A 24,738-nucleotide genomic window follows, 5' to 3' on the forward strand; every position below is an offset into this window, starting at 1 on the left:
CAAAACTAAAGCATATTAACTATATCTGCACTGGTATGTAATTTAGCACATGTAACATGTTCACTGCCAGAAGTATGGCCCTACAGGTGCAAGCAGAATAATGCGTCTCATGAAAAACTGAATGATGCCCTGAAGAAATTCAAAGGTGCGGTGCTTATGCTAGGAAAGTGAACGTAGGCGCCGGCCGTTGGATAATAGTACTTGATTCTCGGCGGTGTATGGGTATCGTTGTCATACTTGATAGCTAAGGATCATCGATGGTGCTCGTGTTGCGGTTGAGTTTGGGCCGGCTGTCGCTGTCGCTATAGCGGCTCCGGTGCTACGGTTGCGGCGCCTATCGACATACAAGAAAGCTCATCTGTGGTAAGTGAACAGTTGCACCATAAAGAGAAAAACCGAAGGAGTACAAATCGAAATAACCTGATGAGGCTGCGGCGTCGGTAAAGTAGGGCCGATGGAGTTGAATATGGTGTTCCTGGAGTGGGTCCGGTGCAGTGGACGAAGGCTTCGGCGGGCGCGTTGTACAGTGCTTTCGGTGAGGCAGATCTGTTGCGGCAGACAAGGGCTTGTATGAAGGGCCAGCGAAGGGGCAGACGAGGGAGTTAGTGAAGGGCCTACGCTGTGGTGGACGAGGGTGCCGGTTAAGCAGATCCGGTGCGGTGGACCATGATGGCTGCTACGTCTTGAGCTTGCATTGGTTTTCCCCGAAGAGGAAGGGATGATGCAGCAGAGTAGCGTAAGTATTTCCCTCAGTTTTTGAGAACCAAGGTATCAATCCATTAGGAGCCCACGCTCAAGTCCCTCGTACCTGCACAAAGCGATAGCTACTCGCAACCAACACGATTAGGGGTTGTCAAGCCCTTCACGGTCACTTACGAGAGTGAGATCTGATAGATATAATATTGTTGGTATAAAAATGCAAAGTAAAAAGTAAAGGCAAAGTAAAAAGCAAAGTAAGATTAAAGTAATGGAGATTGATATGATGAGAATAGACCCGGGGGCCATAGGTTTCACTAGTGGCTTCTCTCAAGAGCATTGACAGAATTGAGCATAGTTATGAGAATATCTAGGCATGATCATGTATATAGGCATCACGTCCGTGACCAGTAGATCGAAACGATTCTGCATCTACTACTATTACTCCACTCATCGACCGTTATCCTTGATTAAGTTAAAGCAGAGTAACACCTTAAGCAAGATGACATGATGTAGAGAGATAAATTCATGCAATATGAAATAAACCCATCTTGTTATCCTTGATGGCAAGGATATAATACGTGCCTTGCTGCCCCTTCTGTCACTGGGTAAGGACACCGCAAGATCGAACCCAAAGCTAAGCACTTCTCCCATGGCAAGAACTACCAATCTAGTTGGCCAAACCAAACGGATAATTCGAAGAGACTTGCAAAGATAACCAATCATACATAAAAGAATTCAGAGTAGATTCAAATATTATTCATAGATAGACTTGATCATAAACCCACAATTCATAGGTCTCAACAAACACACCGCAAAAATAAGAGAGGGGGGAGAACTTTGTATTGAGATTCAAAGAGAGAGAAGAAGCCATCTAGCTACTAACTATGTCCCCGAAGGTCGGAGGTAAACTACTCACACTTCATCGGAGAGGCTATGATGATGTAGAAGCCCTCCGTGATGATGGCCCTCTTCCGGCAGAGCTCCGGAACAGGCCCCGAGATGGGATCTCGTGGATACAAAAAGTTGCGGCAGTGGAATTAGGTTTTTGGCTCCTGTTTTGATAGTTTGGGGGTACGTGTGTATATATAGGAGGAAGAAGTACGCCGGAGGAGCAACGAGGGGCCCACGAGGCAGGGGGCGTGCCCTAGGGGGTGGGTTGCCCCCACCCTCGTGACCGCCTCTTTTGTTCCTTGGAGCAGGGTCCAAGTCTCCTGGATCACGTTCGGTGAGAAAATCACGTTCCTGAAGATTTTATTCTGGTTGGACTCGGTTTGATCTTCCGTTTATATGAAACACTGAAATAGGAAAAAAACAGCAATTTTGGGCTGGGCCTCCTGTTAATAGGTTAGTCCCAAAAATAATATAAAAGTGGAAAATAAAGCCCAATATAGTCCAAAACAGTAGATAATATAACATGGAGCAATAAAAAATTATAGATACGTTGGAGACATATCAGGCATCCCCTAGCTTAATTCCTGCTCGTCCTCGAGTAGGTAAATGATAAAGAGAATTTTTGATGCGGAGTGATACTTGGCATAATTTCAATGTAAATCTTCTTAATTGTGGTATGAATATTCAGATTAGAAAGATTCAAGACAAAAGTTTATATTGACATAAAAAATAATAATACTTCAAGCATACTAATAAAGCAATTATGTCTTCTCAAAATAACATGGCCAAAGGAAGTTATCCCTACAAAATCATATAGTCTGGCTATGCTCCATCTTCACCACACAAATTATTTAAATCATGCACAACCCCGATGACAAGCCAAGCAATTGTTTCATACTCTAACTTTTTCAAAACTTTTTCAATCTTCACGCAATACATGAGCGTGAGCCATGGATATAGCACTATAGGTGGAATAGAATGGTGGTTGTGGAGAAGACAAAAAGGAGAAGATGGTCTCACATCAACTACGCATATCAATGGGCTATGGAGATGCCCATCAATAGATATCAATGTGAGTGAGTAGGGATTGCCATGCAACGGATGCACTAGAGCTATAAGTATATGAAAGCTCAAAAAGAAACTAAATGGGTGTGCATCCAACTTGCTTGCTCATGAAGACCTAGGGCAATTTTGAGGAAGCCCATCATTGGAATATACAAGCCAAGTTCTATAATGAAAGATTCCCACTAGTATATGAAAGTGATAACATGAGAGACTCTCTACTATGAAGATCATGGTGCTACTTTGAAGCACAAGTGTGGTAAAAGGATAGTAACATTGTCCCTTCTCTCTTTTTCTCTCATTTTTTTATTTGGGCCTTTTTTATGGCCTCTTTTTATTTGGGCTTCTTTGGCTTCTCTTTTTTATTTGTTTTTCGTCCGGAGTCTCATCCCGACTTATGGGGGAATCATAGTCTCCATCATTCTTTCCTCACTAGGACAATGCTCTAATAATGATGATCATCACACTTTTATTTTTCTTATAACTCAACAATTACAACTCGATAGTTAGAACGAAATATGACTCTATGTGAATGCATCCGGCGGTGTACCGCGATATGCAATATGACAATGATGGAGTGTGTCATGAACGGAACGATGGAAAGTTGTATGGCAATATATCTCGGAATGGCTATGGAAATGCCATAATAGGTAGGTATGGTGGCTCTTTTGAGGAAGGTATAGGGTAGGTGTATGATACCGGCGAAAGGTGCGCAGTATTAGAGAGGCTAGCAAAGGTGGAAGGGCGAGAGTGCGTATAATCCATGGACTCAACATTAGTCATAAAGAACTCATATACTTATTGCAAAAATCTAGAAGTTATCAAAGCAAAGTATTACGCGCATGCTCCTAGGGGGATAGATTGGTAGGAAAAGACCATCGCTCGTCCCTGACCGCCACTCATAAGGAAGACAATCCATAAATAAATCATGCTCCGACTTCATTACATAACGGTTCACCATACGTGCATGCTACGGGAATCACAAACTTTAACACAAGTATTCTTTAAATTCACAACTACTCAACTAGCATGACTTTAATATTATCACCTCCATATCTCAAAAAAATTATCATGCTTCAATCTTTTCTTAGTATTCAACACACTCAAAAGAAAGTTTCACAAATCTTGAATACCAAGCATATTATTATTAAGCAAATTACCATGCTATTAAGGGACTCTTAAAATAATTTAAGTGAAGCATGAGAGATCAATAGTTTGTTTAAAACAATTCCACCACTGTGCTCGAAAAGATCTAAGTGAAGCACATAGAGAAAAATTATAACACTCAAAAGATATAAGTGAAGCACATAGAGCAAAATTATCTAGCTCAAAAGATATAAGTGAAGCACATAGAGCAAAACTACTTAGCTCAAAAGATATAAGTGAAGCACATAGAGCATTCTATCAAATTTTAATTCATGTATGGCTCTCTAAAAAAGTGTGTACAGCAAGGATGATTGTGGCATACTAAGACACAAAGACACAAATAATACAAGATGCTCCAAGCAAAACACATATCATGTTGGTGAATAAAAATATAGCTCCAAGTAAATTACCGATGGAAGTGGACAAAAGAGGGAATGCCTTCTGGGGCATCCCCAAGCTTTGACTTCTTGGTGTCCTTGGATTATATTGGGGGTTCCATGGGCATCCCCAAGCTTAGGCTCTTGCCACTCCTTGTTCCATGATCCATCAAAAGAATTCACCCAAAACTTGAAAACTTCACAACACAAAACTCAAAATAGAAAACTCGTGAGATCCGTTAGCGAAACAAAACAAAAGACCACTTCAAGGTACTGTAATGAACTCATTATTTATTTATATTGGTGTTAAACCTACTGTATTCCAACTTCTCTATGGATTATAAACTATTTTACTAGCCATAGATTCATCAAAATAAGCAAACAACACACGAAAAGCAGAATCTGTCAAAAACAGAACAGTCTGTAGTAATCTGTAGCTAGCGCAAGATCTGGAACCCCAAAAATTCTAAAATAAATTTCTGGACGTGATTAATTTATCTATTAATCATCTTCAAAAATAATTAACTAAATATCACTCTCCAAATAAAAATTAAAGCAGTTCTCATGAGCACTAAAGTTTCTGTTTTTTACAGCAAGTTCAACAAGACTTTCCCCAAGTCTTCCCAACGGTTCGACTTGGCACAAACACTAATTAAACACAAAAAACACAACCAAAACAGAGGCTAAATAATTTATTTATTACTAAGCAGGAGAAAAAAGCAAGGAATAAAAATAAAATTGGGTTGCCTCCCAACAAGCGCTATCGTTTAACGCCCCTAGCTAGGCATAAAAGCGAGGATAGATCTAGGTATTGCCATCTTTGGTAGGCAATCCATAAGTGGCTCTCATGATAGTTTCATATGGTAATTTTATTTTATTACTAGGAAAGTGTTCCATGCCCTTTTTTAATGGAAATTGAAATGTAATATTCCCTTTCTTCATATCAATAATCGCACCAACCGTTCTAAGGAAAGGTCTACCAAGAATAATAGGGCAAGAAGGATTGCAATCTATATCAAGAACAATGAAATCTACAGGCACATAATTCCTATTTGCAACAATAATAACATCATTAATCCTTCCCATAGGTTTCTTAATAGTGGAATCCGCAAGATGCAAGTTTAGAGAGCAATCATCAAAATTACGGAAATCTAGTAAATCACACAAAGTCTTGGGAATAGTAGAGACACTAGCACCCAAATCACACAAAGCATAAAACTCATGATCTTTAATTTTAATTTTAGTAGTTGGATCCCACTCATCATAGTGTTTTCTAGGGATAGATACTTTCAACTCAAGTTTTTCTTCATAAGATTGCATTAAGGCATCAACAATATGTTCGGTAAAGGCTTTATTTTGACTATAAGCATGTGGAGAATTTAGCACAGATTGCAACAAGGAAATACAATCAATTAAAGAGCAACTTTCATAATTAAATTCCTTGAAATCCAATATAGTGGGTTTAGAAACATCTAGATTTTTATTTCTTTCAATCCCACTTTCATCAATTTCATCATTAAGATCTAAACACCCCGAATTTTTAGAATGCCTTCTAGGTAAAGGAAGATCATATTCAGTTTCATCAAGATTCATATTGCAAAATAAATATTTAATAGGAGACACATCAATAACTTTTAGATCTTGATCTTGATTTTCATAGGTATCCGGTTTAGCAGCCATCTTATTAACTAAGGTGGCTTGCATGTCCGAAATTTCAACAGTCATTTTTTCTAGACGAGCAATTTGGGATATTATACCCTCAAATTCTTTAGACATATCATCAAGCTCTTTATTCATATAACTCATAAAACTTTTTTGTTCCTTAAACTCGTTTCTAAAGAAATTATTATGCTCAAATTGCAAAACCATAAACTTCCTAACATTGGGTTCGATCTCCTCTAACCTTTTAAGGTGAAAATCACCAAATCTCGGTTAAGCCATCGCGACAAGCAAGCAATCTAACACACGAGCAAACAAAAAGCAAACGGGAAAAAAGAGGCAAATAGAGAGGGAGGATAGGGAGAGAGAGGGCAAATAAAACGGCAAGGGTGAATTGGGGGGAGAGGAAAACGAGAGGCAAATGGCAAATAATGTAATGCGAGAGATAGGGATTGTGATGGGTACTTGGTATGTTGACTTTTTGCATAGACTCCCCGGCAACGGCGCCAGAAATCCTTCTTGCTACATCTTGAGCTTGCGTTGGTTTTCCCCGAAGAGGAAGGGATGATGCAGCAGAGTAGTGTAAGTATTTCTCTCAGTTTTTTAGAACCAAGGTATCAATCCAGTAGGAGCCCACACTCAAGTCCCTCATACCTGCACAAAGCGATAGCTACTCGCAACCAACGCGACTAGGGGTTGTCAAGCCCTTCACGGTCACTTATGAGAGTGAGATCTGATAGATATAATATTTTTGGTATTTTTGGTATAAAGATGCAAAGTAAAAAGTAAAGGCAAAGTAAAAAAGCAAAGTAAGATTAAAGAAATGGAGATTGATATGATGAGAATAGACCCCGGGGCCATAGGGTTCACTAGTGGCTTCTCTCAAGAGCATAAGTATTCTACGGTGGGTGAACAAATTACTGTTGAGCAATTGACATAATTGAGCATAGTTATGAGAATATCTAGGCATGATCATGTATATAGGCATCACGTCCGTGACAAGTAGATCGAAACGATTCTGCTTCTACTACTATTACTCCACTCATCGACCACTATCCAGCATGCATCTAGAGTATTAAGTTAAAAATAGAGTAACGCCTTAAGCAAGATGACATGATGTAGAGAGATAAATTCATGTAATATGAAATAAACCCCATCTTGTTATCCTCGATGGCAATAATACAATACGTGCCTTGCTGCCCCTTCTGTAACTGGGTAAGGACACCGCAAGATTGAACCCAAAGCTATGCACTTCTCCCATGGCAAGAACTACCAATCTAGTTGGCCAAACCAAACAGATAATTCGAAGAGACTTGCAAAGATAACCAATCATTCATAAAAGAATTCAAAGAAGATTCAAATATTATTCATAGATAGACTTTATCATAAACCCACAATTCATCGGTCTCAACAAACACACCACAAAAAGAAGATTACATCGAATAGATCTCCACAAGAGAGGGGGGAGAACCTTGTATTGAGATTCAAAGAGAGATAAGAAGCCATCTAGCTACTAACTATGGACCCGAAGGTCTGAGGTAAACTACTCACACTTCATCGGAGAGGCTATGATGATGTAGAAGCCCTCCGTGATGACGGCCCTCTTCCGGCGGAGCTCCGGAACAGGCCCCGAGATGGGATCTCGTGGATACAGAAAGTTGCGGCGGTGGAATTAGGTTTTTGGCTCCTGTTTTGAAAGTTTGGGGGTACGTGTGTATATATAGGAGGAAGAAGTACGCCGAAGGAGCAACGAGGGGCCCACGAGGCAGGGGGCGCGCCCTAGGGGGGGCACCCCCCACCCTTGTGACCGCCTCTTTTATTCCTTGGAGCAGGGTCCAAGTCTCCTGGATCACGTTCGGTGAGAAAATCACATTCCCGAAGATTTTATTCCGTTTGGACTCCGTTTGATATTCCGTTTATATGAAACACTGAAATAGGCAAAAAACAGCAATTTTGGGCTGGCCCTCCTGTTAATAGGTTAGTCCCAAAAATAATATAAAAGTGGAAAATAAAGCCCAATATAGTCCAAAACAGTAGATAATATAGCATGGAGCAATAAAAAATTATAGATACGTTGGAGACGTATCAGGAATCCCCAAGCTTAATTCCTGCTCGTCCTCGAGTAGGTAAATGATAAAAAGAGAATTTTTGATGCGGAGTGATACTTGGCATAATTTCAATGTAAATCTTCTTAATTGTGGTATGAATATTCAGATTAGAAAGATTCAAGACAAAAGTTTATATTGACATAAAAAATAATAATACTTCAAGCATACCAATAAAGCAATTATGTCTTCTCAAAATAACATGGCCAAAGAAAGTTATCCCAACAAAATCATATAGTCTGGCTATGCTCCATCTTCACCACACAAAGTATTTAAATCATGCACAACCCTGATGACAAGCCAAGCAATTGTTTCATACTCTAACTTTTTCAAAACTTTTTCAATCTTCACGCAATACATGAGCGTGAGCCATGGATATAACACTATAGGTGGAATAGAATGGTGGTTGTGGAGAAGACAAAAAGGAGAAGATGGTCTCACATCAACTAGGCATATCAACGGGCTATGGAGATGCCCATCAATAGATATCAATGTGAGTGAGTAGGGATTGCCATGCAACGGATGCACTAGAGCTATAAGTATATGAAAACTCAAAAAGAAACTAAGTGGGTGTGCATCCAACTTGCTTGCTCATGAAGACCTAGGGCAATTTTGAGGAAGCCCATCATTGGAATAAACAAGCCAAGTTCTATAATGAAAGATTCCCACTAGTATATGAAAGTGATAACATGAGAGACTCTCTACTATGAAGATCATGGTGCTACTTTGAAGCACAAGTGTGGTAAAAGGATAGTAACATTGTCCCTTCTCCCTTTTTCTCTCACTTTTTTATTTGGGCCTTTTTATGGCCTCTTTTTATTTGGGCTTCTTTGGCCTCTTTTTTTATTTATTTTTCGTCCGGAGTCTCATCCCGACTTATGGGGGAATCATTGTCTCCATCATTCTTTCCTCACCAGGACAATGCTCTAATAATGATGATCATCACACTTTTATTTTTCTTATAACTCAACAATCACAACTTGATACTTAGAACAAAATATGACTCTATGTGAATGCATCCGGCAGTGTACCGGGATATGCAATATGACAATGATGGAGTGTGTCATGAACAGAACGGTGGAAAGTTGCATGGCAATATATCTCGGAATGGCTATGGAAATGCCATAATAGGTAGGTATGGTGGCTGTTTTGAGGAAGGTATAGGGTAGGTGTACGATACCGGCGAAAGGTGCGCGATATTAGAGAGGCTAGCAAAGGTGGAAGGGTGAGAGTGCGTATAATCCATGGACTCAACATTAGTCATAAAGAACTCATATACTTATTGCAAAAATCTAGAAGTTATCAAAGCAAAGTATTACGCGCATGCTCCTAGGGGGATAGATTGGTAGGAAGAGACCATCGCTCGTCCCCGACCGCCACTCATAAGGAAGACAATCAATAAATAAATCATGGTCCGACTTCATCACATAACGGTTCACCATACGTGCATGCTACGGGAATCACAAACTTTAACACAAGTATTCTTTAAATTCACAACTACTCAACTAGCATGACTTTAATATTATCACCCCCATATCTCAAAACAATTATCATGCTTCAATATTTTCTTAGTATTCAACACACTCAAAAGAAAGTTTCACAAATCTTGAATACCAAGCATATTATTATTAAGCAAATGACCATGCTATTAAGGGACTCTCAAAATAATTTAAGTGAAACATGAGAGATCAATAGTTTCTTTAAACAATTCCACCACCGTTCTCTAAAAGATCTAAGTGAAGCACATAGAGCAAAATTATAACACTCAAAAGATATAAGTGAAGAACATAGAGCAAAATTATCTAGCTCAAAAGATATAAGTGAAGCACATAGAGCAAAACTACTTAGCTCAAAAGATATAAGTGAAGCACATAGAGTATTCTATCAAATTTTAATTCATGTATGGCTCTCTAAAAAGGTGTGTACAGCAAGGATGATTGTGGCATACTAAGACACAAATAATACAAGATGCTCCAAGCAAAACACATATCATGTTGGTGAATAAAAATATAGCTCCAAGTAAATTACCGATGGAAGTGGACGAAAGAGGGAATGCCTTCCGGGGCATCCCCAAGCTTTGACTTCTTGGTGTCCTTGGATTATCTTGGGGGTGCCATGGGCATCCCCAAGCTTAGGCTCTTTCCACTCCTTGTTCCATGATCCATCAAAAGAATTCACCCAAAACTTGAAAACTTCACAACACAAAACTCAAAATAGAAAAATCGCGAGCTCCGTTAGCGAAAGAAAACAAAAGACCACTTCAAGGTACTGTAATGAACTCATTCTTTATTTATATTTGTGTTAAACCTACTGTATTCCAAATTATCTATGGATTATAAACTATTTACTAGCCATAGATTCATCAAAATAAGCAAACAACACACGAAAAACAGAATCTGTCAAAAACCGAACAGTCTGTAGTAATCTGTAGCCAGCGCAAGATATGGAACCCCAAAAATTCTAAAATAAATTGCTGGACGTGAATAATTTATCTATTAATCATCTTAAAAAAGAATTAACTAAATAGCACTCTCCAAATAAAAATGACAGCAGTTTTCGTGAGCGCTAAAGTTTCTGTTTTTTTACAGCAAGTTCAACAAGACTTTCCCCAAGTCTTCCCAACGGTTCTACTTGGCACAAACACTAATTAAACACAAAAAACACAACCAAAACAGAGGCTAAATAATTTATTTATTACTAATCCGGAGCAAAAAGCAAGGAATAAAAATAAAATTGGGTTGCCTCCCAACAAGCGCTATCGTTTAACGCCCCTAGCTAGGCATAAAAGCGAGGATAGATCTAGGTATTGCCATCTTTGGTAGGCAATCCATAAGTGGCTCTCATGATAGTTTCATATGGTAATTTTATTTTATTTCTAGGAAAGTGTTCCATGCCCTTTTTTAATGGAAATTGAAATCTAATATTTCCTTCCTTCATATCAATAATCGCACCAACCGTTCTAAGGAAAGGTCTACCAAGAATAATAGGGCAAGAAGGATTGCAATCTATATCAAGAACAATGAAATCTACAGGCACATAATTCCTATTTGCAACAATAAGAACATCATTAATCCTTCCCATAGGTTTCTTAATAGTGGAATCCGCAAGATGCAAGTTTAGAGAGCAATCATCAAAATTACGGAAATCTAGTAAATCACACAAAGTCTTGGGAATAGTAGAGACACTAGCACCCAAATCACACAAAGCATAAAACTCATGATCTTTAATTTTAATTTTAATAGTTGGTCCCACTCATCATAGAGTTTTCTAGGGATAGAAACTTTCAACTCAAGTTTTTCTTCATAAGATTGCATTAAGGCATCAACAATATGTTCGGTAAAGGCTTTATTTTGACTACAAGCATGTGGAGAATTTAGCACGGATTGCAACAAGGAAATACAATCAATTAAAGTGCAACTTTCATAATTAAATTCCTTGAAATCCAATATAGTGGGTTTAGAAACATCTAGATTTTTATTTCTTTCAATCCCACTTTCATCAATTTCATCATTAAGATCTAAACACCCCAAATTTTTAGAATGCCTTCTAGGTAAAGGAAGATCATATTCAGTTTCATCAAGATTCATATTGCAAAATAAAGATTTAATAGGAGACTGAAAGTGCAACTATCCCTAGGTGGTTTTGGTAATTCATAACAACATATAGCTCATTGAGCTAATGCTATTCCAAGATGACTATTTCAGGAAAGCTCAATGATTGGCATGGCATGGATGTGAAAGTGGAACCCTCAAAATGCTAAGGACAAAGGATTGGCTCAAGCTCAAAAGCTCAAGACTCTTCATTTTATATTTTAGTGATCAAAGATCACATTGAGTCTTTAGGAAAAGCCAATACTATCAAGGAGGGATGAGGTGTTGCTTAATGAGCCTCTTGCTTCATGTGCTTAGTGATATGTTCCAAAACCCTCAACTACTTTCCCATATCCACATATGACCTAAACCCTAAGCCAAACTCGGTCCTACCGATTCTTTCTATCCGGCGCCATCGAGTTTCACTTGTCATAAGCCACTGCCAAACCCTAGCAATTCGGTTCTACCGATAGGGATCTCGGTCTCACCGAGATGGGATTGCAAACTCTCTGTTTCCCTTTCGTAACTTTTCGGTCTCACCGAAAGAGCGAATCGGTCCCACTGAGATTGCAATGTAAATTCAGTGTTTCCTTTTTGTAAGTCTCACCGAAAGAGCAAATCGGTCCCACCGAGTTTGCCTGACCAACTCTCTGGTTAGCTAATTACCAAAATCGGTCTCACCGAGTTTGTGTAATCGGTCTCACCGAGATTACGTTATGCCCAAACCCTAACCATATCGGTCCTACCGAGTTGCATGTCAGTCCCACCAAAAATCTCTAACGGTCACTAGGTTTACCTTTTCGGTCCGACCGAGTTTGTTGATTCGGTCCCACCGAGATTGGAAAACTGTGTGTAACGGTTGGATTTTGTGTGGAGGCTATATATACCCCTCCACCTCCTCTTCATTCATGGGAGAGAGCCATCAGAACACATACACAATTCCAACTCATATGTTCTGAGAGAGAACCACCTACTCATGTGTTGAGACCAAGATATTCCATTCCTACCATATGAATCTTGATCTCTAGCCTTCCCCAAGTTGCTTTCCACTCAAATCTTCTTTCCACAAAATCCAAATCCTATGAGAGAGAGTTGAGTGTTGGGGAGACTATCATTTGAAGCACAAGAGCAAGGAGTTCATCATCAACACACCATTTGTTACTTCTTGGAGAGTGGTGTCTCCTAGATTGGCTAGGTGTCACTTGGGAGCCTCCCACAAGATTGTGGAGTTGAACCAAGGAGTTTGTAAGGGCAAGGAGATCGCCTACTTCGTGAAGATCTACCGCTAGTGAGGCAAGTCCTTCGTGGGCGATGGCCATGGTGGGATAGACAAGGTTGCTTCTTCGTGGACCCTTCATGGGTGGTTGCTTCTTCATGGACCCTTCGTGGGTGGAGCCCTCCGTGGACTCGTGCAACCATTACCCTTCGTGGGTGGAGCCCTCCATGGACTCGCGCAACCGTTACCCTTCGTGGGTTGAAGTCTCCATCAACGTGGATGTAGGATAGCACCACCTATCCGAACCACGGGAAAAACATCCGTGTCTCCAATTGCGTTTGAATTCTCCAAACCCTTCCCTTTACATTCTTGCAAGTTGCATGCTTTACTTTCCGCTGCCAATATACTCTTTGCATGCTTGCTTGAATTGTGTGATGATTGCTTGACTTGTCCTACAATAGCTAAAATCTGCCAAGAACTAAAATTGGGAAAAAGTTAAGTTTTTATTTGGTCAAGTAGTCTAATCACCCCCCCTCTAGACATACTTTCGATCCTACAAGTTGTATCAGATCTTTGGTCTCCATTTGCTTTGATCTCCATAGCTTTTTGTGGTCATAGCCTTGGTTTCACAACCTAGGAGAGTATGGCGTCTAGCGAGGGAAATTATCACCGTAGAGGTCCTTACTTTGATGGTACTAATTTTGCTAGTTGGAAGCATAAAATGAAAATGCATATTCTTGGACATAACCCTGCCGTTTGGGCTATTGTGTGTGTTGGTTTGCAAGGTGACTTCTTTGATGGGAAAGAACCAAACCGTGAAGCTACCGCGGATGAGTTGAAGATGTTGCAATACAATGCTCAAGCTTGTGATATTCTCTTCAACGGATTGTGCCCCAAAGAATTCAACAAAATCAGCCGTCTTGAGAATGCAAAGGAAATTTGGGACACTTTGATTGATATGCACGAAGGTACCGACTCCGTCAAGGAATCCAAGTTGGATGTGCTTCAAAGTCAACTTGACAAGTTCAAAATGAAGGATGGTGAAGGTGTCGCTGAAATGTACTCTAGGCTTGCTCTCATCACAAATGAGATTGCCGGCTTAGGAAGTGAAGAGATGACCGATAGATTCATCATCAAGAAGATTCTAAGAGCCTTGGATGGAAAATATGATACCGTGTGCACATTGATCCAAATGATGCCCAATTACAAAGATCTCAAGCCAACGAAGGTGATTGGAAGAATTGTTGCTCATGAGGTGTCACTTAAGGATAAAGAGGAACTTCACAACAAATCAAGTGGTGCCTACAAAGCCTCATGTGAAGCCCCTACATCATCAAGTGAGAAACAAAACTTCAATGAAGAATTGAGCTTAAGGGTGAAGAACTTCAACAGGTTCTACAAGAGTATAAGCAAAGATAGAAGCTTCAAGTCAAGGTCCTACAATGACAAAAGATCTTCTAGTCGAGAGCGAAACTGCTACAGTTGTGGAAGACCCGGACACTATTCCAATGAGTGTACGGCTTCCTACAAGAGAAGAGAAGATTCTCCAAAAATAAGAAGCAAAGAATCACCACCAAGAGAGAGAAGGAGTAGAGATGATCGTTATAAACGAAGATACTCACGGAGAAGAAAGGATTCGGAAAGGAAGGAAAAATCATCAAGGAGCTACACAAAACGAAGACATCAAGCTCATGTTGGTGAATGGGTATCCGGCTCCGACTCCGACAGCCACTCCGAGAGAAGTTATCACTCCGACTCCGAAGATACTCAAGATGAAGGTGTTGCCGGTCTAGCACTTGTGTCAACCAACTCCTACGACATATTTGACTCACCAAATGAAGGAATTGGAAGATGCTTCATGGCCAAAGGTCCTAAGGTAACACACCCCGAGTATGTTGATTTCAATAGTGATGAAGATGACTTGTTAGGTGATGATTTGCTTGTTGACAACTCTAGTGATGAATACTATGATGAAACGTCAATTAATCATGCTAATCAAGATAAAACGAATGACAATGATAAGGAGAAGATTGAGGCTCTAACTAAAGAACTAAACACTCTTAAGTTAGCTCATGAAACTATCTTCGAAGATCATCGAGAACTTTTAAGAGCTCATGAGAAATTACGCTTTGAAAAGCTCAATCTTGAGCAAGAGCATGAGTTCTTAAAAGCAATCAATGATGATCTCCGCAAGAAAAGTTCTTCTTACATTGCCAAGCGTTTACTCTTATCCACTTACATGCCTCAAGTCAAGTCTAGTAACAAGAACAAGAAAGATTCTTCCTCTAGCAGTAACAATGATCATGCTAAATCCAATATTGTTGCTTCTAGTAGTTCTCTTGATTCCACTAATGATTCTCTTAGCCAAGTTACACTTGAGCAAGAAAATAGCTTATTGAAGGGAATTATAGAGAAAGGAGTGTACAAAAGCCTTGCCAGGAGTAAGCAATTCGAGGAAATTGTGCGCAAGCAAGGAATGCACCGGAAGAATCAAGGTGTTGGTTTTGAACGAAAGTTCAATGCCAATGGAGTTGAGTGGGAAGAAGATCAATACCCCAAGACAAAGTTTGTTCCTCAACAAGAGAAGTATGATACTTCTTTCAAGGGGACACAAGCTCAAGATGATCTTCCACCACAAGACTACAAGCAAAAAGGCAAGGACAAGCTTCAAGAGGAAATTGATGCATTTGAAGAAGCTCCTAAGACCTTAGTCAAGTGGATTCCCAAGACTACTTCAAGTTCCACTTCATCAAGTACGACTACAACTCCAAGGATTCCCATCAAGATGGTGTGGATCCAAAAGAAGAAGAACTAGAGAGTTCTTGAGGGTGACTCCGCCAACATACTTCACTCTTATCATTTTGCCAAGAACAAGTGCAATCAACTTCCACATCTTGCACTAGTTCAAGGAGTCACAAACCCTCTTGTTGGTAAGACAAGGAACAAGGTAACCTAAAAGTTTTCATGGACATCATCTTGTGTGTGCATCACTCTATGTCTATGGATATCCTTGTTTGTTCCTTGTGGGACTAACCCATGTAGGTATTGAAAGTGCAATTCACTCAAATGGATAGCTCCAAGTGATCTACATCAACATTGAGCATCCACATCTTCAACATCTACATGAAGTCATCATCGACAAAACCCGAGGTTAGTTCATCCCTCTAAGGGGGGATATCACATCTAGGGGGAGCTTTACTCTAAGACTTGAGCTAAAGCAACTCTAAAGATGTGAACACAACAATGCTTTATGTAAAAGTGGTAACCCCACTTGAGCTTAAACGATGAGTATGACCTATGATCAAGTGTTCTCACTTGACTCCTAAGTCAATATACTCATATATAGATGACCTTGTCATCGCAAATTGCTTGATAGATGCTAGAATTGGTTGTGCATGCCTTGTCACATATTTCATTTGCCATCTTATTGTGTGAGCATGCTAGTTGCATATTTTACTCATTCGAGGACATCCACTTGTTGTTTTGATTGTTTGGTTTTATTTCCTTTTGCCAAGTGGATGGACAAGAATGCCTAAGAACCTCCTCTAGCTATCTATGCTTTTCTCGTCTCAAACTCTATTCATGCTACATCACAAAATTTGATCAAGTCAGATTCGAACCACTCTGTGTGAGGAGCGCTCGGAGTCCCCGACTCATCATAGACTTAAACTTCCAAAACCTCTTTATGATTCTCGGTCTGACCGATACCCTACTTTCGGTCCTACCGAGATCATTAAGTTGATACTTGGTCTCCGTATCGTCTCCTCGCCGCCAGCCGCCTCCAGTCGCTGGTCTCCGTCGCCGTCAACGGAAATTCAACCCCGCCGTTGCCGCCGTAGCGAGTCTCTGCCGAACTAGGGTATGGACACGATCTTTGTGCTATTCCCCAATCCGATTCTTAGCACATTGTGATCATCATGATTCTTGCCATGATTGTTAAACTTCTATCCAGTCAATGAACTCGTAGATTAGGTTTAATTTGAAAATTTTAGGGTTAGGTTTCCGCCGAAACCATCTCGGACCCACCGAGTTGAAAAACTCGGTCCCACCGATTTGGCTTATGCCATTGCACAAGTGAGACTCGGTCTGACTGAGAATTACTTATCGGTGTGACCGATTTTGGAACTCTGTGAAACCCTAGCAGTCTCGGTGCCACCGAACTGTGACTCGGTCTGACCGAGTTCACTAGTTTAGGTGCCAAAACTGCTTCGGTATCACCGAGTTTAGAAATCGGTAGATCCGAGATGCTTTCAGTGGGAAACTAAAACTAAGTTTTTGAATTATTCTTTTGCAAAAATCTCTGCATTTTGTGATGCTCATCCACTCTATCTCATCTATAACCTATTCACAGGGTCAGCAGTCAGAGTTTGCATCATGTCAGACCAAAGTGATAGCCAGAACATGTCAAAAGAGCAGGTGCACATGAGTGAGGGCACTAGTCCCTCCAGTTCTTCAGATGAAGGCAGCAGGAGCACCCCAAGCAATTTACCAAAAGCTGCCACCAGACAAAGGAAGAAGAGGACTTCAGATTCTGAGGACGAAGATTATGTGGCAGAAGAGGAAGCAACTTCAAAGAGAGCAGTGCTCGAGAAGGAACATGGCTCAGCTCAAGGCACAAAGCCAGGATTGAAAATCAAAAGGCCAGTAGGTAGGCAGCCTATGCCAAAGGCCAGAGCCTCAACTCAGATTCCTGAAAAGCCTGCAACCATAGAGCCAGTTGCTGCTGAAGGAAAGAAAAGGAAGGAAAGGGTCAAGAAGACCGTAGCCAGAGTGCTTGGAAAGGCTTCCATCATGGAAGAAGAGGAAGAAGAGGTTGCTGCACCAGCACCTAAGGCACCCAAGCTAATGGGTGATGCTATCAAATCAGGGGCTACTGCATCTAAGCCCAAGGAAGCACCCAAGGCTGCATCAAAGGTCAAGACAGCTCCAAAGAGAAATACGAGGAGCATACCTGCAACTGAAAAGAACAAGGCCCCAGTTCCTGAAGCTGCTGAAGAAGATGATGAAGAGCATGTTCTGAGAAAGCTCAAGCCCAAGATCCTAGACCACAATGATGCTCATCCTGTGGCTGAGGACATGAAGCTCAGAAGAGACTCAGGGCTGAGGAAGTGGAGAGAAGCAGATCCATATGCTTCAAGGAGAAGAACTGCTATTGATTATAGGTTCCACACTAAGGAACAGCAGGACTTCTATGAGACAGTTTTGTTGGACAAGAAGCCCATAGTTTGTGACATGAGATGGGTCAATTGGGAGTACATCAAGGACAATGAAGAACACTACCCTGGAGTGTATGACAGCTTCAATGCTTGTGGAGTAGCAGACTTTGTTGGGCAGAAGCTCACAAAGTGGAACGAGGAACTCATTATGCAATTCTACTCCACAGCACACTTCTACCCAGATGGAAGGATAATATGGATGTCTGAAGGTACAAGGTACCAATCAACTGTTGCTGAGTGGGCACAGCACATCAATGCCCCAGAGGAGCATGAGGATGACTTGGATGTCTATGCCAAGAAAAAGATGGATCATAACTCAATGGCAAATATGTACAAGGAGATTCCAGTAGATGATCTTGACACTCACAAGCTTGGGTCCATAAAACACTTGTTGTCAGGACTGCCTACGATCAACTGGATCCTTAGGCACACACTCTTGCCCAAGTCTGGAGATCACAGAATGATCAGAGGTCACGCCATTAACTTGCTACATATATTTGATGTGCCTCAGAAATTCAAGGTCATGAGCCTCATAGTAGAAACTATCAAGAGGACTGCAGCAGATCAGAAGAGGAGCTGTGGTTATGCCCCTCAGATTCAGGAGCTAATCAACTCAAAAATGGGCACAGGCACATACTTGTTGGACAAGGAACACTTGCCTATTCATCCAGACTTTGAGGACAACCAAGTTGTGATGAATGAGAATGAACCATCATCAGTTCAAGCACAAGCAAAGAAGGAGCAGGCGAGGAAGGAGAAAGCTTCCAAGATGCCAACTCAAGAGGAGGCATCTGAGTATTTCTTGAAAACCAAACAAGAGAAGCTTGGTTACTTGATTGCATCCACACTGAGGATTGAGCAAGGACTGGCCACCCTCACTCAGAATCAGTAGAGCTTAGAGAGGATCATGGAACAAAAGTTCTATGACTTGGATGTCAAAGTAACAGAGATTCAGTCTGCAGTGGAACAACTTCAGGATGACATGCAGGAGAGGAGAGGCAAGACTACAACTGATGCATTTGCCAGAGCGCCAAGAGCTCAGAGATCACATGCAGTGCCAGTTGCTGACACCAGAGCCACCACTTCTGCACCAGCTACAGCTTCAGTTCCACCAGCTCCAGCATCTACTTCAGCCTCAACTCCAACCACGTCTACAGAAGGCTTCGTCCTTGGAGTGATCCGGACTCCACCACCACCTGAAGATCAAGCCTGAGTGTCGACTTAGCACTATGCATTTTCTAGGAACTTTTTGGTAACTTGTTGCCAAAGGGGGAGAAAATGTATAGATCATAGGCTTCGAGAGAGAGTGTTGCTTTTATTCTCTCTTGTTTTATTTGGTGGTTTTTCGAACTTTGTTTGCTTTTGTGTGAGATACTATGTCATTGCTCGTGAGACATTGATGATCATGTGTTATCATTCACTATTCTTGGTGATGAGTGCATGTATTTCATTCTTATCATTTTAAGCGCTCCACCAAGATGTATGTGACATGGAAGAGTAACCCATGACTCTAACTCTTTGTGCATTTGCAGTCCAAAGCAAATTTTAAATATGCACAAATTTAGGTGGAGCTCTTACTTGTCACATACTTCTCAAAGCGACAATATATTTCATGCTTATTATCATTTGTCGAAGCTTTGATCTATATGTTGTCATCAATTACCAAAAAGGGGGAGATTGAAAGTGCAACTATCCCAAGGTGGTTTGGTAATTCATAACAACATATAGCTCATTGAGCTAATGCTATTCCAAGATGACTATTTCAGGAAAGCTCAATGATTGGCATGGCATGGATGTGAAAGTGGAACCCTCAAAATGCTAAGGACAAAGGATTGGCTCAAGCTCAAAAGCTCAAGACTCTTCATTTTATATTTTAGTGATCCAAGATCACATTGAGTCTTTAGGAAAAGCCAATACTATCAAGGAGGGATGAGGTGTGGCTTAATGAGCCTCTTGCTTCATGTGCTTAGTGATATGCTCCAAAACCCTCAACTACTTCCCATATCCACATATGACCTAAACCCTAAGCCAAACTCGGTCCTACCGATTCTTTCTATCCGGCACCACCGAGTTTCACTTGTCATAAGCCACTGCCAAACCCTAGCAATTCGGTTCTACCGATTGGGATCTCAGTCTCACCGAGATGGGATTGCAAACTCTCTGTTTCCCTTTCGTAAATTTTCGGTCTCACCGAAAGAGCGAATCGGTCCCACCGAGATTGCAATGTAAATTCAGTGTTTCCTTTTTGTAACTTTTCGGTCTCACCGAAAGAGCAAATCGGTCCCACCGAGTTTGCCTAACCAACTCTCTGGTTAGCTAATTACCAAAATCGGTCTCACCGAGTTTGTGTAATCGGTCTCACCGAGATTACATTATGCCCAAACCCTAACCATATCGGTCCTACCGAGTTGCATGTCAGTCCCACCGAAAATCTCTAACGGTCACTAGGTTTACCTTTTCGGTCTGACCGAGTTTGTTGATTCGGTCCCACCGAGATTGGAAAACTGTGTGTAACGGTTGGATTTTGTGTGGAGGCTATATATACCCCTCCACCTCCTCTTCATTCGTGGGAGAGAGCCATCAGAACACATACACAATTCCAACTCATATGTTCTGAGAGAGAACCACCTACTCATGTGTTGAGACCAAGATATTCCATTCCTACCATATGAATCTTGATCTCTAGCCTTCCCCAAGTTGCTTTCCACTCAAATCTTCTTTCCACAAAATCCAAATCCTATGAGAGAGAGTTGAGTGTTGGGGAGACTATCATTTGAAGCACAAGAGCAAGGAGTTCATCATCAACACACCATTTGTTACTTCTTGGAGAGTGGTGTCTCCTAGATTGGCTAGGTGTCACTTGGGAGCCTCCAACAAGATTGTGGAGTTGAACCAAGGAGTTTGTAAGGGCAAGGAGATCGCCTACTTCGTGAAGATGTACCGCTAGTGAGGCAAGTCCTTCATGGGCGATGGCCATGGTGGGATAGACAAGGTTGCTTCTTCGTGGACACTTCGTGGGTGGTTGCTTCTTCGTGGACCCTTCGTGGGTGGAGCCCTCCGTGGACTCGCGCAACCATTACCCTTCGTGGGTGGAGCCCTCCGTGGACTCGCGCAACCGTTACCCTTCGTGGGTTGAAGTCTCCATCAACGTGGATGTAGGATAGCACCACCTATCCGAACCACGGGAAAAACATCCGTGTCTCCAATTGCGTTTGAATTCTCCAAACCCTTCCCTTTACATTCTTGCAAGTTGCATGCTTTACTTTCCGCTGCCAATATACTCTTTGCAAGCTTGCTTGAATTGTGTGATGATTGCTTGACTTGTCCTACAATAGCTAAAATCTGCCAAGAACTAAAATTGGGAAAAGGTTAAGTTTTTATTTGGTCAAGTAGTCTAATCACCCCCCCTCTAGACATACTTTCGATCCTACAGAGACACATCAATAACTTTTAGATCTTCATCTAGATTTTCATAGGTATCCGGTTTAGCAGCCATCTTATTAACTAAGGTGGCTTGCGCGCATGTCCGAAATTTCAACAGTCATTTTTTCTAGATGAGCAATTTGGGATATTATACCCTCAAATTCTTTAGACATATCATCAAGCTCTTTATTCATATAACTCATAAAACTTTTTTGTTCCTTAAGCTCGTTTCTAAAGAAATTATTATGCTCAAATTGAAAAACCATAAAGTTCCTAACATTGGTTTCGATCTCCTCTAACCTTTTAAGGTGAAAATCACCAAATCTCGGTTGAGCCATCGCGACAAGCAAGCAATCCAACACACGAGCAAACAAAAAGCAAACGGGCAAAAATAGGCAAATAGAGAGGGAGGATAGGGAGAGAGAGGGCAAATAAAACGGCAAGGGTGAATTGGCGGGAGAGGAAAACGAGAGGCAAATGGCAAATAATGTAATGCGAGAGATAGGGATTGTGATGGGTACTTGGTATGTTGACTTTTTGCGTGGACTCCCCGGCAATGGCGCCAAAAATCCTTCTTGCTACATCTTGAGCTTGCGTTGGTTTTCCCCGAAGAGGAAGGGATGATGCAGTAGAGTAGTGTAAGTATTTCCCTCAGTTTTTGAGAACCAAGGTATCAATCCAGTAGGAGCCCATGCTCAAGTCCCTCGTACCTGCACAAAGCGATAGCTACTCGCAACCAACGCGATTAGGGATTGTCAAGCCCTTCACGATCACTTACGAGAGTGAGATCTGATAGATATAATATTTTTGGTATAAATATGCAAAGTAAAAAAGTAAAGGCAAAGTAAAAAAGCAAAGTAAGATTAAAGTAATGGAGATTGATATGATGAGAATAGACCCGGGGGCCATGGGTTTCACTAGTGGCTTCTCTCAAGAGCATAAGTATTCTATGGTGGGTGAACAAATTACTGTTGAGCAATTGACAGAATTGAGCATAGTTATGAGAATATGTAGGCATGATCATGTATATAGGCATCATGTCCGTGACAAGTAGGTCGAAACGATTCTGCATCTACTACTATTACTCCACTCATCGACCACTATCCAGCATGCATCTAGAGTATTAAGTTAAAACAGAGTAACGCCTTAAGCAAGATGACATGATGTAGAGAGATAAATTCATGCAATATGAAATAAACCCCATCTTGTTATCCTCGATGGCGACGATACAATACGTGCCTTGCTGACCCTTCTGTCACTGGGTAAGGACACCGCAAGATCAAACCGAAAGCTAAGCACTTCTCCCATGGCAACAACTACCAATCTAGTTGGCCAAACCAAACAGATAATTCGAAGAGACTTGCAAAGATAACCAATCATACATAAAAGAATTCAAAGAAGATTCAAATATTATTCATAGATAGACTTTATCATAAACCCACAATTCATCGGTCTCAACAAACACACCACAAAAAGAAGATTACATCGAATAGATCTCCACAAGAGAGGGGGGAGAACTTTGTATTGAGATTCAAAGAGAGAGAAGAAGCCATCTAGCTACTAACTATGGACCCGAAGGTCTGAGGTAAACTACTCACACTTCATCGGAGAGGCTATGATGATGTAGAAGCCCTCCGTGATGACGGCCCTCTTCCGGCGGAGCTCCGGAACAGGCCCCGAGATGGGATCTCATGGATACAGAAAGTTGCGGCGGTGGAATTAGGTTTTTGGCTCCTGTTCTGATAGTTTGGGGGTACATGTGTATATATAGGAGGAAGAAGTACGCCGGAGGAGCAACGAGGGGCCCACGAGGCAAGGGGCGCGCCCTAGGATGGGGGCGCCCCCACCCTTGTGACCGCCTCTTTTGTTCCTTGGAGCAGGGTCCAAGTCTCCTGGATCATGTTCAGTGAGAAAATCACGTTCCCGGAGATTTTATTCTGTTTGGACTCCGTTTGATATTCCATTTATCTGAAACACTGAAATAGGCAAAAAACAGCAATTCTGGGCTGGGCCTCCGGTTAATAGGTTAGTCCCAAAAATAATATAAAAGTGGAAAATAAAGCCCAATATAGTCCAAAACAGTAGATAATATAGCATGGAGCAATCAAAAATTATAGATACGTTGGAGACGTATCAATGGCGGTTAAGGAGATTTGGAGCAGTGGACAAGCCAGTCGGTAAAGCGGCTCCAGTGAAGTGGTGAGTTGGCAGTTGGGGGTTCCAAGGTGCGGAAGGTAGATCCGGCGGGGTGTGAGGTCCACCGCTACGGCGGAGGACTAGATTCAGCGGCTTGCCGTGGTTGGGGGGGGGTCGGGGAGGGGAAGGGGAGGGGCTCTGGGTAGAATGTTGGGGGCAAAGAGGGGAAAACAATGGAGTTACCAAAGCAGCCCTTTTCCGTTCATCTGGTAGGGGTAAAATCGGAGTATCACAGGGCTAAACTTTCGGGCGCGTGATATTTCGATGTGAGCGGGAAGTTTGAAAGCTTTTGGCACCTAAAATTATAAGTATTCTGCTCTCGTACGGCTAACTATGATATCATGGCCGACAATTTGTTTGTTTTGCACGCAAAAAAAATGTGCAAGTTTTGAAAATCAATGTCTCCAACTCGAAACTTAGATTGTCCATTCAATTCAAATATGGATCATTGAGCTACTACAAGCAAATACCATCATACGGTCCAATTCAAATGAAATTCCAAATGTGTTTATCCTAAATATGATGACAAAATAAAAAATGTGTATGTGTATGAATAAAGTGGATGATTATAAAGTTTGAACATGCCCGTATGTGTATAATATGAATTTGAAATCACGAAATCCCGTCTTAAAAAATGTACCTCCGTTTAAATGAATTACAAAAGCTAATGATGGAGTCGAATTCCAAAATTCCAATCTTAGGTTTGTAATTCTGGTACATCAAGGTATGTCACGCATGTTCAAAAGTATTGTTATCTCATAGTACAACTGTGAAACAAATTGATCAACCATGAGTGCACAATATCTCAATTACGCTAAAGTCCCTCAAATATAGACACCCCACTCTTTATGTGAAGTCAACCCCCCCCCCACCACACACACACATAGAGAAGTCGTTCTCTCCCCCAAACACCAACACACGAGCACATCAACACCCCTCTCTCTTGTAAAGTCCGGACCCCAACATAGGTCTCTATCACTTTGTCTCTCGGGCATGCACACATCTCTTCCCTCACTCTCTAGGTCTCCCGCTATCTCTCTTACTCAAGCACACACACTATGTAGAGTGTATATTTCGCATACACACAAAACGTCGCCCCCAAACGTCTATCTCCCTAGTTATGTGGTTCTCGCTCACTCACCTCACACACCACCCCAA

This window comes from Triticum urartu, chromosome 1A (genome assembly GCF_056163025.1).
Source record: "Triticum urartu cultivar PI428250 chromosome 1A, HENAU_Tu73, whole genome shotgun sequence".
Taxonomy (NCBI): domain Eukaryota; kingdom Viridiplantae; phylum Streptophyta; class Magnoliopsida; order Poales; family Poaceae; genus Triticum; species Triticum urartu.